The 14,963-nt window shown below is 39.5% G+C and overlaps 1 protein-coding gene across 1 annotated transcript in view; it reads left to right on the top strand.

The window, feature by feature from the left end:
- The window catches only part of LOC124722628 (KICSTOR complex protein SZT2-like), a 727,281-nt gene that overhangs the window by 653,382 nt on the left and 58,936 nt on the right, over positions 1 to 14,963 (top strand). The gene's annotated exons all lie outside the window — the stretch shown is intronic.

Raw genomic sequence — 14,963 nt, 5'->3', positions numbered from 1 at the left:
GTAAGGCAAGGAGACATTAGAGTGTAGAAAGAAAACCTATGCCACTGAAAGTGCGTATCCTTATAAATGTGTAGTAAAATTTATATTCTTGTGGACGAACTTAGTCCACAATTCGGAGTTTCCAAGTACTTCTTCTCTAGTACTCTGCTGGAGCTGCACAGCCCCACATTATTTGTAAAATCCTATGTTGTCCCTATATCAGATTTTATAAAGTCAAGCTAGTATTAATTGGAAGAAGTTGCAGTTGGACCCAGAGAGAACACGTACAGATTTCCAACCATGCCCGCCAAATTCTTCCATCATGTAGGTATAGGAATTATCATGTTGCAGATTAACGTGATTCTTTTTCATTATTTATCTTTTAATGTGTCATAGAACATATGCAAAATTTGAAAGTACATAGTTACACAGAGTCCACATTTGACACTCCAGTAAATGGTGCCAATCGCCATGGCACCTGAAGATAGCATTCTTCGTTTCTTCTTTCGAGTAAGTTTGGCTATTTCAACTCTGAACTGTAATGTTCATTCTGTTTTGTACAGTTTTATAACTGTTACTCTACACTACTGTAAGTTATCATTTTTGATGTGACAAAATGTCAGCAGCTCAAACGACACTGCTATTTACGACTGCTTTTTGGTCCTCGATCAAATTCCGAAGGACCCACAGAAAACATGCTGTATGATACGATTTTCCAAGTCTGGGATCATCTCCTGATTAACTCTTTATCCTACATGGAGGAAACGCACTGTTTCACATACAAAATGACACCTGTTTACTATAATCAGTTTATTTATCAATTCCTAGTTCATGCATGTGGTATAAGAGTAATGATTGAGAAATTTCTGTATATCTGTATTTCCAATGTAAAAATTTATTTTCTACATCCTGTATCATTTATCCCAACATGCTGAACACCTTATGCATTCTACATATGTATTCCACAACTTATTACCAATGAATATCTGCTGTGGTAACTGCTTCCTTTACATTGAAATCAATTAGTTCCCATTATAAAAACAGAATTTCGTTATGAGCTATTCTTCACTCTGCATATTACATGCATGTTTTGTGTAAATCTCTCACACTGCATATTGCATGTTTGTTTTGTGTAAATCTCGTCATTATGTGTTCATTATTTCAATTGACAATGACGGCTGCCATGTTAGACAAATTCAAATGGTTCAGATGGCTCTGAGCTCTATGGGGCTTAACATCTGAGGTCATCAGTCCCCTAGACTTAGAACTACTTAAACCTAACTTAGCTAAGGACATCACACACATCCATGCCTGAGGCAGGATTTGAACCTGCGACTGCAGCACCAGCACAGTTCCAGACTGAAGCGCGTAGAACCACTCGGATACAGCGGCCGGCAGACCCAGAAGATTCCTGGAGTAGAATAGCCTACTTCTAAATACCATGACGGAAAAAAGCTATGGCATTCTTGCCATATGGCCCACTGCTTCTTCCTGTATTCTATTCCAAATTTCCCCAATCAGTCTGGCAAATTTCTTAACAGAGTTTCCAGTCATCCCTTTCTTCATTTTCAATATGTTGAACGGTGATGGCATTGTATGACCATATACTACTTCATGTGGCAATAATCCTGTATTCATATGCTGTTTTGAGTTGTAGGTGAAGACAAGATACCTCAAATAGACATCCCAGTTGGTCCGATGTGAGTCAACATATCCAAGCATCTTCCTGATTGTCCTATTCAGTCTTTCACTTCTTGCATTGTCTTTTGGAAGGAGAGGACTCGTCCTTAACTTCTTCACATTCAATAACGTATGCAATTCCATGAGTAGATCTGACATGTAGTTTGTCCCCTGATCTGTTACTGTTTTTTCAGGCACTTCGAACTTCAGTATACAATTTTCACAAATGCTTGTGCCACTGTTGCTGCCTGCTGGTTTGGCACTGCAACCATTTCCACCTATCCTGAAAAATTATCTATGATTGTGAGTACACATGTACTCCCAGCAGGTGTTTTATTGAATGGATCTAAAACATCAATCCCCAGAAATTAGAATGGTGCTAATGCCTCAGGTAACCTCTGTAATGGTACTCTTGTTCAACACAAATCTGCTCTCTGTGCATACTGTATGCAGTTCTGCTATACTGGTTTACGTCCCTCTGCCTTTTCCTCCACCATTAGCTTTTTGCTACTCTTCTGTTGGTAGATCGGCAACCTCCATGACCCACTAATTTGTGATCATGAGATTCTTGTAGCACTCTATTCCTTAGCTTCAATGGTACTGCAACCCGCAGTCCCAACTTGGTTTCTCTGTATAGCAACCCATACTGCATACAAAACTGTGACTGCTTAAAATACTGCTTACATTCGTTATCTGCTCTTTGTGCAGTTTGCCATTCCTTATGTTCATTATCCCCAGTATTTAATACTGTTACTTTTCTACTTAAGCCATCCTCATTTCTGTGCTTCTTCCCAGGTTTATGCACGACTTTGAAATCAAATTCTTCCTGCCCATCTTGTCAACCTACTAGAAGGATCTTTTAACCCCAACAATCATTTTAATGCTGCATGATCTGTTAATACTCTATACTTTTAACCATACAGATAACATTTGAAATATGTGATTCCATAAATAAGGCTTAACATCTCTTTCTCAATTGTGGAATCATTTATTTATACAAAATGTAGTTCTCTTGATGCATAAGCTACTGGATGTTCTACACCTTCTGCCTTCTATGACAACAGATAGACAAGTTCTTGGTCTGAGGTATGACATGATAAAATAAATTCTCTATCAAAACCTGGAAATACCAATATCAGACTCAGTGTCAAAGCTTCTTTTAGCTCCTTAAAAGCATGCTGGCACTCTTCTGATCACGGAAATTTAGTACCCATTTTTAACAATTGTGTCAATGTCTGGCAATATCTGCAAATCCATTTATGAACCGATGATAATAGTTCATGACTCCTAAGAATGATTGCAAATCTTTTACAGGTTCTTGTGCAAGAAATTCACATACAGCTCTGATTAATCTTGGGTCTGTCTTAATCCCATCTTTACTTATGATATGAGCTAAGTATGGTACCTCTTCCATCACATAGTTACGCTTTTCTGTACTCATTGTTAACTTTGCTGCTTTTAGCCTTAGGAATACTTTCCTTAATTACTGCATATACTGTTCCATATCTCTCACGTAGACAATTATGTCATTGAGATACACTAAGGATTGCCGTTGTTTTAAACTTCTTGAGTACTCCATCCAACAATCTCTGAAATGTTGTAGGTGCATTTTTTAATCCAAATGGCATTCTTCTGAATTGATAGCGTTGCCAGTTTGTCGAAAATGGTATTTTGTGTCTGTCTGATGATAACCATTCTTCAAATCCATTGTTGAAAAATATGTGGATCCCCCTAAATGATCCAAGGTTCCTGTGCTGTTTGGCACAGGGTAGGTGCCCATTATGCCTTTCTCATTTAAATGTCTATAATCACAAACCGAGCGAGGTGGTGCAGTGGTAGCACACTGGACTCGCATTCAGGAGGACAACAGTTCGATCCCGTCTACAGCCATCCTGATTTAGGTTTTCCATGATTTCCCTAAATCATTTCAGGCAAATGGATGGTTCCTTTGAAAGGGCACAGCCGATTTCCTTCCCAATCCTTCCCTAACCCGAGCTTGCGCTCCATCTCTAATGACCTCATCGACGGGACGTTAAACACTAACCTAACCTAACCTATAATCACAACAAAACCTATATTTTCATGTTCCATCCGTGCTCTATTACTTTCTTCAGTTCTTCCATCTTTCAGCTGTTGATTGATAAATTCCTCCAATATTGTCTGTAAGTACCTAGGTAGACTGGGGATTCATTTCCCATTGGTATGCGATGCTGTGCAATATGCATAGCTGGTAATAGCCCTTTTGGCAAACAACATAAGTTTTCTATCTGTTCTCTGTTGCTTTCCTCTAGGTGCTTCACTTTTCCTCATAATGCTGTTTCAATGGGATCTGGTGATTTTCCATGGCTGACACCCCTCGTGTCCCATTCTTCTTCCTCCAGGTTATCTATATTAGCAATTAACAACCCCTTTAATAACCCTATGTCCTCTGCACTAAAATTGTGTATGGAAACAGATACTTACTTTTCACCCTTCATTTCTTGTACTTGTGCAATACCTCTTTTAACTAAGCAACTTGTCTGATCTAATACTTCATTCTCTTCTAATGGTTCCACCACAGACAAAATTCCTACCAGTAAACTAGACCCAACACTGACCCAGAGTGACTTTCCAGTGCCATTTGGTGCACAATTGTTCAAATCAGTTTTTAGTATGATCATTCGCAGTTTAATCAGTTCGTCGTTTGTGACAGACTCCCTTCATGACATTGCTACACTGGCATTGGTTTCACCTAACTGAAACATTTTCCCGTCGAGTTCCACCCTATGATACTGAAGATCAGTTGTGGCACAATACTTATATAAGAAATCTAATCCTAGAACCATGTTGTAGCCCTCACTCACATGTGGGACACTCTCTACACACTGTTTAAATTGAATCATATATAGGCAAAAGTCTATGTCCATCGATCTTAGTGGTATGATATTTTTATCCCCCATTCCATGCAATCTGTACCATGGTGGATCCCATTGCTTATGTTTCACCAGATCACTACTGGCAACCAATACATGTGCCCCCATGTCCAATAATATCCTGCAACGTATTTTCCACATTGTTCCTCTTATTGCACATTCCACCTGTGCATATGATGTTGTAGAATCTAATCTTACAGGGAATAACCGTAATTGGACCTGTGGTTTCCATTGGTGTTTAACACCTTGTACTTCCCCGGTTCTCTAGTACCAAAACTGTCATTTCCTCTTATTTTATCCACATCCCCCTGAGGCTGGCAATGCTGCCCCCTTACATACTCCATTCCCTCACACCTGAAGCATTTTATATTAGCTGCAAACACTGTCCATTTACCCTGCATTCCAGTTGACAAATCGATCTCCTAACACTCTGTAGCTAATCGCATTGCTGTGTGCAAACCCATTGGAACCCCTGTTCATACATGTCTTGACATTTCTGCCTGCAACCCTCTTACAAAAGCATTGAGTATCCTCTGCTCAGCTTCTTGTAAAATAATTTCATTGACTGCAGCGTTCTGTCCTAATTCATAGGTACATCCATCAAAGTTCCTTATCCTATCTGCAGATTGTTCCACAGTTTCTGCATTTCCCTTCGTTATTACCCTCAGTTGTTCCCTAAAGTGTGTGACACTATTCCATGTTGTATATCTCTGAATTAACCCATCTTTAAATTCTTCAAATGTAGTGGCTTCCTTGAGAGCTTCTGTATACACTGCATAAGTTTTAGCTTTCCTTGTTAGTCTCTATTTCACAACACTCATGGCCGAGTGCACCAGTCTCAATTAACAGTTAACCACGGTTAATTCGATATATAATCCTGTTCAGCGCAATATTCTGGTGCACCAACATCGATCTAAGTTAAACCAGGGAATCGACCGCGGTTATATTTAACTGGGGCTCTTTCCCGGTTTCCTCAACATAACCGTGGTTTTAGATGCATACGCTATTAAGATGGCGGTACGTTTTGATGTTATGGATGGCATTGAGGAAGATTTGTTATACCTTGACCATTTAAATTGTGACCGAAATCGTGTTGGAATGATTGTGGAAAGGGGAAACCCTTCTGAAGATTATGGTGACAGGAAGTTTGAAGAGAGATTTCGTCTGTCAAAAGAAACAGTGTGGTGGTTATTAAATCAAATTAATGATAGGTTAGAATTTCCTACTGATCGGAATAACCCTGTTTCTCCAATAAACAGACTTTTGATTACTTTAAGGGCATATGCAACAGGTGCATTCAACATTCTTATTGGGGACAACAGTAATGTGCATCGTACAACAGCACAACGAATCATCAGTGATGTATCAGACATCATAGCATCACTGTCTCCTCGCTTTATAAAATTTCCTACAAGAGAAGAAGTGCGCTGTGTGATGTATGGTTTTAGTCAATTGGACCGATTTCCTGGTGTTCTTGGTACCTTGGATTGTACCCATGTAAGAATTCAGTCTCCTGGAGGAAATAATGCAGAACTTTTCCGCAATAGGAAATCATATTTTTCCTTTAACTGTCAAACCATTAGTGATCACACTTTGTTAATAAGATATATTGTCGCTCGATGGCCGGTCTCTGTGCATGACAGTACCATATTTCTCAACTGCGCTCGCAGAGCTCAATTTGAAAACGGAGAAATACCACAAGGTCTCTTATTGGGAGATAGTGGTTATGCATGTAGATCCTACTTTTAAATCTGCAAAATGAAGCAGAGCATCGATATAACAGGTCTCATATTAAAACTGGAAACACTGTTGAGAGAAAATATGGTATGTGGAAGAGAAGATTTCCCATATTATCTGTAGGAATAATCATGAACCATAGACGTTGCCGTTGGTGGGGAGGCTTGCGCGCTTCAGCAACACAGATAGCCGTACCGTAGGTGCAACCACAATGGAGGGGTATCTGTTGAGAGGCCAGACAAACATATGGTTCCTGAAGAGGGGCAGCAGCCTTTTCAGTAGTTGCAGGGGCAACAGTCTGGATGATTGACTGATCTGGCCTTGTAACATTAACCAAAACGGCCTTGCTATGCTGGTACTGCGAACAGCTGAAAGCAAGGGGAAACTACGGCCGTAATTTTTCCCGAGGGCATGCAGCTTTACTGTATGGATAAATGATGATGGCGTCCTCTTGGGTAAAATATTCCGGAGGTAAAATAGTTCCCCATTCAGATCTCCAGGTGGGGACTACTCAGGAGGACGTCGTTATCAGGAGAAAGAAAACTGGCGTTCTACGGATCGGAGCGTGGAATGTCAGATCCCTTAATCAGGCCGGTAGATTAGGAAATTTAAAAAGGGAAATGGATAGGTTGAAGTTAGATATAGTGGGAATTAGTCAAGTTCGGTAGCAGGAGGAACAAGACTTTTGGTCAGGTGAATACAGGGTTATAAATACAAAATCAAATAGGGGTAATGCAGGAGTAAGTTTAATAATGAATAAAAAAATAGGAGTTCAGGTAAGCCACTACAAACAACATAGTGAACGCATTATTGTGGCCAAGATACACACGAAGCCCACGCCTACAACAGTAGTACAAGTTTATATGCCAACTAGCTCTGCAGATGACGAAGAAATTGATGAAATGTATGATGAGATAAAAGAAATTATTCAGGTAGTGAAGGGAGATGAAAATTTAATAGTCATGTGTGATTGGAATTCGAGAGTAGGAAAAGAGAGAGAAGGAAACATAGTAGGTGAATATGGATTGGGGCTAAGAAATGAAAGAGGAAGCCGCCTGGTAGAATTTTGCGCAGAGCATAACTTAATCATAGCTAACACTTGGTTCAAGAATCATGAAAGAAGGTTGTATACATGGAAGAACCCTGGAGATACTAGAAGATATCAGATGGATTATATAATGGTAAGACAGAGATTTAGGAACCAGGTTTTAAATTATAAGACATTTCCAGTGGCAAATGTGGAGACTCTGACCACAATCTATTGGTTATGAACTGTAGATTAAAACTGAATAAACTGCAATAAGGTAGGAATTTAAGGAGATGGGAACTGGATAAACTGAAAGAACCACAGGCTGTAGAGAGTTTCAGAGAGAGCATTAGGGAGCAATTGACAAATACAGGGGAAAGAAATATGGTAGAAGAAGGAGGGATAGCTTTGAGAGATGAAATAGTGAAGGCAGCACAGGATCAAGTAGGTCACAAGACAAGGGCTAGTAGAAATCCTTGGGTAACAAAAGAGATATTGCATTTAACTGATGAAAGTAGAAAATATAAAAATGTAGTAAATGGAGCAGGCAAAAAGGAATACAAACGTCTCAAAAATGAGATCGACAGGAAGTGCAAAATGGCTAAGCAGGGATGGCTAGAGGACAAATGTAAGGATCTAGAGGCTTACCTCACTAGGGGTAAGATACATACTGCTTACAGGAAAATTAGAGACCTTTGGAGAAAAGAGAACCACTTGTATAAATATCAAGGGCTCAGATGGAAACCCAGTTCTAAGCAAAGAAGGGAAAGCAGAAAGGTGGAAGGAGTGTATAGAGGGACTATACAAGGGCGATGTTCTTGAGGACAATATTATGGAAATGGAAGAGGATGTAGATGAAGATGAAATGGGAGATATGATAACTGCGTGAAGAATTTGATAGAACACTGAAAGACCTAATTCGAAACAAGGCCCCGGGAATAGATAACATTCCATTAGAACTACTGACAGCCTTGGGAGAGCCAGTCCTGACAAAACTCTACCATCTGGTGAGGAAAATGTTTGAGACAGGCGAAATACCCTCAGACTTCAAGAAGAATATAATAATTCCAATCCCAAAGAAAGCAGGCATTGACAGATGTGAAAATTACCGAACTGTCAGTTTAATAAGTCACGGCTGCAACATACTAACGCGAATTCTGTACAGACGAATGGAAAAACTGGTAGAAGCTGACCTAGGGGAAGATCAGTTTGGATTCCGTAGAAATATCGGAACACGTGAGGCAATACTGACCCTACGACTTATCTTAGAAGCTAGGTTAAGAAAAGGCAAACCAACGTTTCTAGAATTTGTAGACTTGGAGAAAGCTTTTGACAATGTTGACTGGAATAATCTCTTTCAAATTCTGAAGGTGGCAGGGGTAAAATACAGGGAGCGAAAGGCTATTTACAATTTGTACAGAAACCAGATGGCAGTTATAAGAGTCGAGGGACACGAAAGGGAAGCAGTGGTTGGGAAGGGAGTGAGACAGGGTTGTAGCCTCTCCCTGATGTTATTCAATCTGTATATTGAGCAAGCAGTGAAGGAAACAAAATATAAATTCGGAGTAGGTATTAAAATCCATGGAGAAGAAATAAAAACTTTAAGGTTCGCCGATGACATTGTAATTCTGTCAGAGACAGCAAAGGACTTGGAAGAGCAGTTGAACGGAATGGACAGTGTCTTGAAGGGAGGATGTAAGATGAACATCAAAAAAAGCAAAACGAGGATAATGGAATGTAGTCGAATTAAGTCGGGCGATGCTGAGGGAATTAGATTGGGAAATGACACTTAAAGTAGTAAATGAGTTTTGCTATTTGGGGAGCAAAGTAACTGATGATGGTCGAAGTAGAGAGGATATAAAATGTAGACTGGCAATAGCAAGGAAAGCGTTTCTGAAGAAGAGAAATTTGTTAACATCGAGTATAGATTTAAATGTCTTGAAGTCGTTTCTGAAAGTATTTGTATGGAGTGTAGCCACGTATGGAAGTGAAACATGGACGATAAATAGTTTGGACAAGAAGAGAGTAGAAGCCTTTGAAATGTGGTGCTACAGAAGAATGCTGATGATTAGATGGGTAGATCACGTAACTAATGAGGAAGTATTGAATAGGATTGGGGAGAAGAGGAGTTTGTGGCACAACTTGAAAAAGAAGAAGGGATCGGTTGGTAGGACATGTTCTGAGGCATCAAGGGATCACCAATTTAGTATTGGAGGGCAGCGTGGAGGGTAAAAATTGTAGAGGGAGACCAAGAGATGAATACACTAAACAGATTCAGAAGGATGTAGGCTGCAGTACATTTTGGGAGATGAAAAAGCTTGCACAGGATAGAGTAGCATGGAGTGCTGCATCAAACCAGTCTCAGGACTGAAGACCACAACAACAACAACAACATAAGATGTAATCCACAGAAAGCAATGTCAATAATTGTGGGTACGGCTGTCTTGCATAACATTGTGAGGAGTACATCAGTGAAGAACCACCAGAAGATCCTGAAATGTCTCGACTTTTAAATCAGTTATGTGATCCTAGAGGCCCCAACATTGAAGACAACGAACCAGTGCTACCTGGACAGCAGATGTATCGTGATGATACATTACCTGGAAGAGCAGTTCACCGTGCTATAATTAATGAACATTTCCGATAATCTAACATAAACTCAGACATTGTTCGTAATGGAAAATTATGATTATAGTTATGAGATTTCACCATATTTTCAATTTTTCAGATTATCAGCATATAATCTATTTTGTTTCTGCTGTCTAGCGAACATAAAAGTACTCACTGAACTGGGTGTGTGATGCAAATTTTGAGGTTTTGGCGTGCCAGGGACAGGATGTGCTGCCTACAGACAATTACCCAGCTGCTGCTTTTCTGAGATATTTTTTTAGTGTGGAACTGTTGATAATACATTCTTAAAGATATATTTCTTGCATCACATTGGTTGTGAAAGCAATGCAGTACTCTGTTATTTATATACATGTTCAGTTTCTGGGTATTTACTTAAATTTGAGAACAAATGACTCCATTACATTTAGAGAGTGTGAGAGTAAAAGCAAGTAGAATAAAATACAATGGATATTTCTGTATTATGTTCACTATAAATCCTAACCATCTCTTAAATTTTCTACTGTAACAACAAATATGTGAATGTCCAACAGTTTTGCAATATTAAAAGAGCACATTCTTTATTATTAGAACCTTTCAGTTTAGAGATTATTTTACTGCACTTCTGCTCAGTATTAATGCAGTCTTATCACCTAGATTAGCTTAAACTTGTGAATATGCAGTAAACACATAGGCACAAAATAAATAATCAGTTGTGTAATAACATAAAATGTCAGTTTAGGATTGTTTATTTGTTAAATTGTCTTCATATTAATCACTACTCTTTATTTACAATATGATTTTCTTCAAACATTAGTGTGTGTGGCTATAAGGTTGTGCAAAGAATTAAATTACGATGTTAATTCTAGTCAGTCATAATTCTTTGGGGATTAGTGCAAGAGCAATAATTACTTAAGGAGTGTGCTACTTCAGAAGATATGAAAGCAGAACCGTAATGCTGTGGGTTGACAGTACGAAGTGTCATACTTTAAGTTATTACTGAGGGAAACTCCCTCCCTCCCTCTGTCACTGATATTGGTTCAGTTTTTTCACATATTTAATGCTCACCTGTACAGAAGGGAATTCCTTGTCATTGCATTGTGCCACAGAAAAAATGCCTCACTACAAATACAGTTGTGGCAGAAGTTATGGGTTGCCATCATAAACATTAGCAGGTGCAGAGTATTGCTAAGAAAGCCACACATGCTATGATTACTATAGCAGAAAACAGTGACCCATCATAGGAATGCATTTCTGAAAATATCTTGCTACAAATTTTGTTGTGATAAAAGTTATGGGCTGACATTATAAACATTAACAGGTGCAGAGTATTGCTAGAAAAGCCACACAATGCTAATCTCACTACTGTCCATATTAGCAATGTATTGGGTTTGGGTTGTTTTGGGGAAGGAGACCAGACAGCGAAGTCATCGGTCTCATCGGATTAGGGAAGGATGGGGAAGGCAGTCGGCCATGCCCTTTCAAAGGAACTATCCCGGCATTTGCCTGGAGCGATTTAGGGAAATCACGGAAAACCTAAATCAGGATGGCCGGATGCGGGATTGAACCGTCGTCCTCCCGAATGCGAGTCCAGTGTCTAACCACTGCGCCACCTCACTCGGTAGCAATGTATTACTCAATAATGCCTCTCTACAAATACTGTTATGGTAAATGTTACAGGTTTCCACCACACACAGTACCAAGTGGTGTGGCTAGGAAAGCCACATATGCTATGCTTACTTTTGCAGAAAAGATAACCCACTACAGCAATGTATTTCTCAAAATGCCTCACTTCAAATTGTATTGTCATAAAAGATATAGATTCCCATTACAAACATTACGAGGTGCAGAGTATTGCACGGAAAATGGCACACACAAAATTATGATTTGGAGCACTTTCCCTCATAATTTAATATGTTAGGATATTTCTGGTATAAACAATGCAAAACATGATAACATTGGGCCTCATGTATATAACTGTTACAGCACATATGTTCATTCCAAAGTTAGAGTAACAAGGATGCTTTATTACTATTATTTTGTTTCATTAACAGTCTACCTCATTGTTAAGTCATTTAAGTAGAAATTGGCACCTGACGTTATGGCTGCAGGCCTGCAACTGACATGTAGCTTACTTGTGTAAACTGCAGTGTTGCTAATCTGTTTTTACATATGAAGTAATTGTAATTTTAAGTGATTGGATGAAACTTAGTCCAGACCAAATAAGCTGTAAGCAGATATTACACAGACAACTAGGATAGTAGCAGTATCACTAACAGGACAAACACAGAGAAACAATTTGAACTGTGAGACAACTTTAATACATTAGATAGAATACAACACAGCACAAAAAATTACAAAAATTCACTGTCACAGGAAAAAAAAGTCGCGTGTCACTGGCATTTTTCTTCTTCCAGTATTTTAGTTTTTCTTTCAGGGCCAGAATCTTCAAATTTTTAATTCTCAGCTCCTTTTGATGCTCTGCCTTCATCATGTGTAATTGGGCGTCCAGTAGTTCCACTCTCTTCCTGCACACATTTTCGATTACTGTTCCTGAACCTGATGGCCTTGGTTTTGCAGGCATCCTACGATGATGCCATGTATTTTTCAGCGTACAAATGTTTTCATTGGGTTGATCAGGAGACTGTGAAACAGATTGCAGCTGGGCAACATCCACCAGAACACTCTTTGGTGTCTCTTTACTTTGTATTATGACAGATGTGTGGGAAGTGCTAGGTTGTGTGCACTCTGCTAACTCGACAACTGAAGCAGGTGGCGTGTTCTCACTGCACTGCACTCCATGTTGACAACATCCACAATCATGCTAAACTGTGCATCGGAATCGTATGCATTTGTTAACGGTCTCATTGAGGAACCAACAATTCCTAATGGTTTAGCCCGATCATGGATCTTGGTTTTTTAGGTAGGCTTCCCCCCACCTGTTTTATACACTTCAACCTTTTCTTCTGCAAGGTCTTTTCGAAGTCTTCTTTTCATGTTTTCATAACAGGTTTTCAGCCTGTTACAGGATCTTTTTGTCGCACCTGAAATTAAATAAATGTTGTAGTTTGTAGTACCATAAATTAATTCTTATATTATTTACATTCATAAGTCCATTTTGCATTCTGAGGCTCTTAACTTATTTATAACTGCAATAAAAATCTAAGATCTGTATATGGCTTTTGTTTACATATCAGTTCATTAAAAAGAAAGTGGTATAGGCATATACAGGGTGAGGCAGTGAAACGGCACGATTTTGTAAAACCACCAAAGATTTATTTACAAGTAAAATCATAATAGTTGAACATGGATCTCAAGTACAAGAGTGGAAATTAAAGATTTAACTTAAAAACAATCATTTTTTAAATATGGTGTCAGTGAGGTGTCGTCCTTGGTTTTGCACACATTGTCTAAGCCTGAGATGAAATTGTCCCATGACGTTTCGTAGCATCTGTACTGGAATATTGTTAATTTCCTGTCGAATTCGCTCCTTCAGGTCTTCTTTTGTTCTTGGTGGATTTTCCTGGAAGACTTTGCACTTGAGGTAGCCCCAAAGAAAAAAGTCTGGTGCCGTCAGATCTGGTGATTAGACGTCGTGGAAATGCAAGTCTGAGCAATTCCATTGAGACATTAGCAGTATGGCTTGTTGCATCATCTTGCTGGAAGAGTGTTTCAGCATCTGGATCATGTCGATCAATTCCAGGCAGACCAAAAATGGTCAACATGTCAGCATAACGTCCAGAGGTTACCGTCACTGTGTTGCCATCTTCATCTTCAAAAAAATAGGGCCCCACGATTCCACGAGATGACATTGCGCACCAGACTGTTACTTTTTCAGAATGGAGAGGTTTTTCATGAAGTTCGTGCGGGTTATCTGAGGACCAATATCTGAAGTTTTGCTTATTTACGTACCCACTAAGATGAAAGTGGGCTTCATCACTCATCCATAAGTTATGCACTCTTTCTTCATTTCGTTCAATAACGTTAAGCATTGACTGGCAAAAGCGTATACGGTTATTGTAGTCATTAGGTTTAAGGGCTTGCACTACCTGAATTTTGTATGGATGATAGTGAAGGTCACTCTTCAAAATCCGTCTTACTGATCGATTGCTGAGACCAAGTTCTGCGCTGTGCCGTCTCGCGGATTTTCGCAGACTTCGTCCCAAGGCTTCGCGCACACGATTAATGTTCTCGGGTGTCCGGATTGTTTTTGTGCTGCCGCCTCTTTTCTTTGTTGTGCTAGCAGTAGCTTCAAAGGTTTTAACCCAAAGGAGAATGGCTTTCCTTGATGGCACGGGAGCCCGTGGCGGCAGGTTGAATTCACGACGAAAGGCGCGTTGAGCACCAACCACACTATCCGCGTTTTTGTAATATGCCTTTACGGCATATGCACGTTGCGCACTCGACCAATGCTCCATGGCTACTGAAACTTCCACCACTCTAGACGCCCAAGGTCACTTCCCCCACTCTCGCAACCCCCCTCCGCGCCCGACAACCACTATCGAAATCGTGCCGTTTCACTGCCTCACCCTGTATGAAGAATACGGCACAGGACTAAGTGAGAAACGTATGTTCACAATTTTCAACATAAAAGCTTCCGTTAGTCACATAATATTTAGTTAACAGTAGCACGGCATTGGATTTTAAATTTAAAACTAACAAAACAATTCCAACCATAAATGTACATAGTCCTATCACGTATTTCAGTGGTACATCAATAACAGTTTCAAATTTCAAACTAAAAGCCAGTGTGTATCATATCCTACCCTTACGATGAACCTAGAAAAGTTATTCATTTATGAGTAAACTTACCAGGAGTAGAATTAAATTCCGCCTCCACATGGTACCACATTGCCTGTTTTTCTTTTAAGCTGCAGCCGTCGGTTTTCTTATTTTCAAGAACGGATACATTTGCACCCATCAGTTCAAGAAGTACATCTGTCTCGTACTTCGAGAAATTCGGTGTTCTTCTTTTATTCTCCATTATTCTCCAAAAAAGAAACCAACAGATCAGAAATAGG

The sequence above is a fragment of the Schistocerca piceifrons genome, chromosome X, assembly GCF_021461385.2.
Source record: "Schistocerca piceifrons isolate TAMUIC-IGC-003096 chromosome X, iqSchPice1.1, whole genome shotgun sequence".
Taxonomy (NCBI): Eukaryota; Metazoa; Arthropoda; class Insecta; order Orthoptera; family Acrididae; genus Schistocerca; species Schistocerca piceifrons.
Note: the sequence above shows the minus strand (reverse complement) of the source record. Positions and strands in the feature narration are given on the sequence as shown.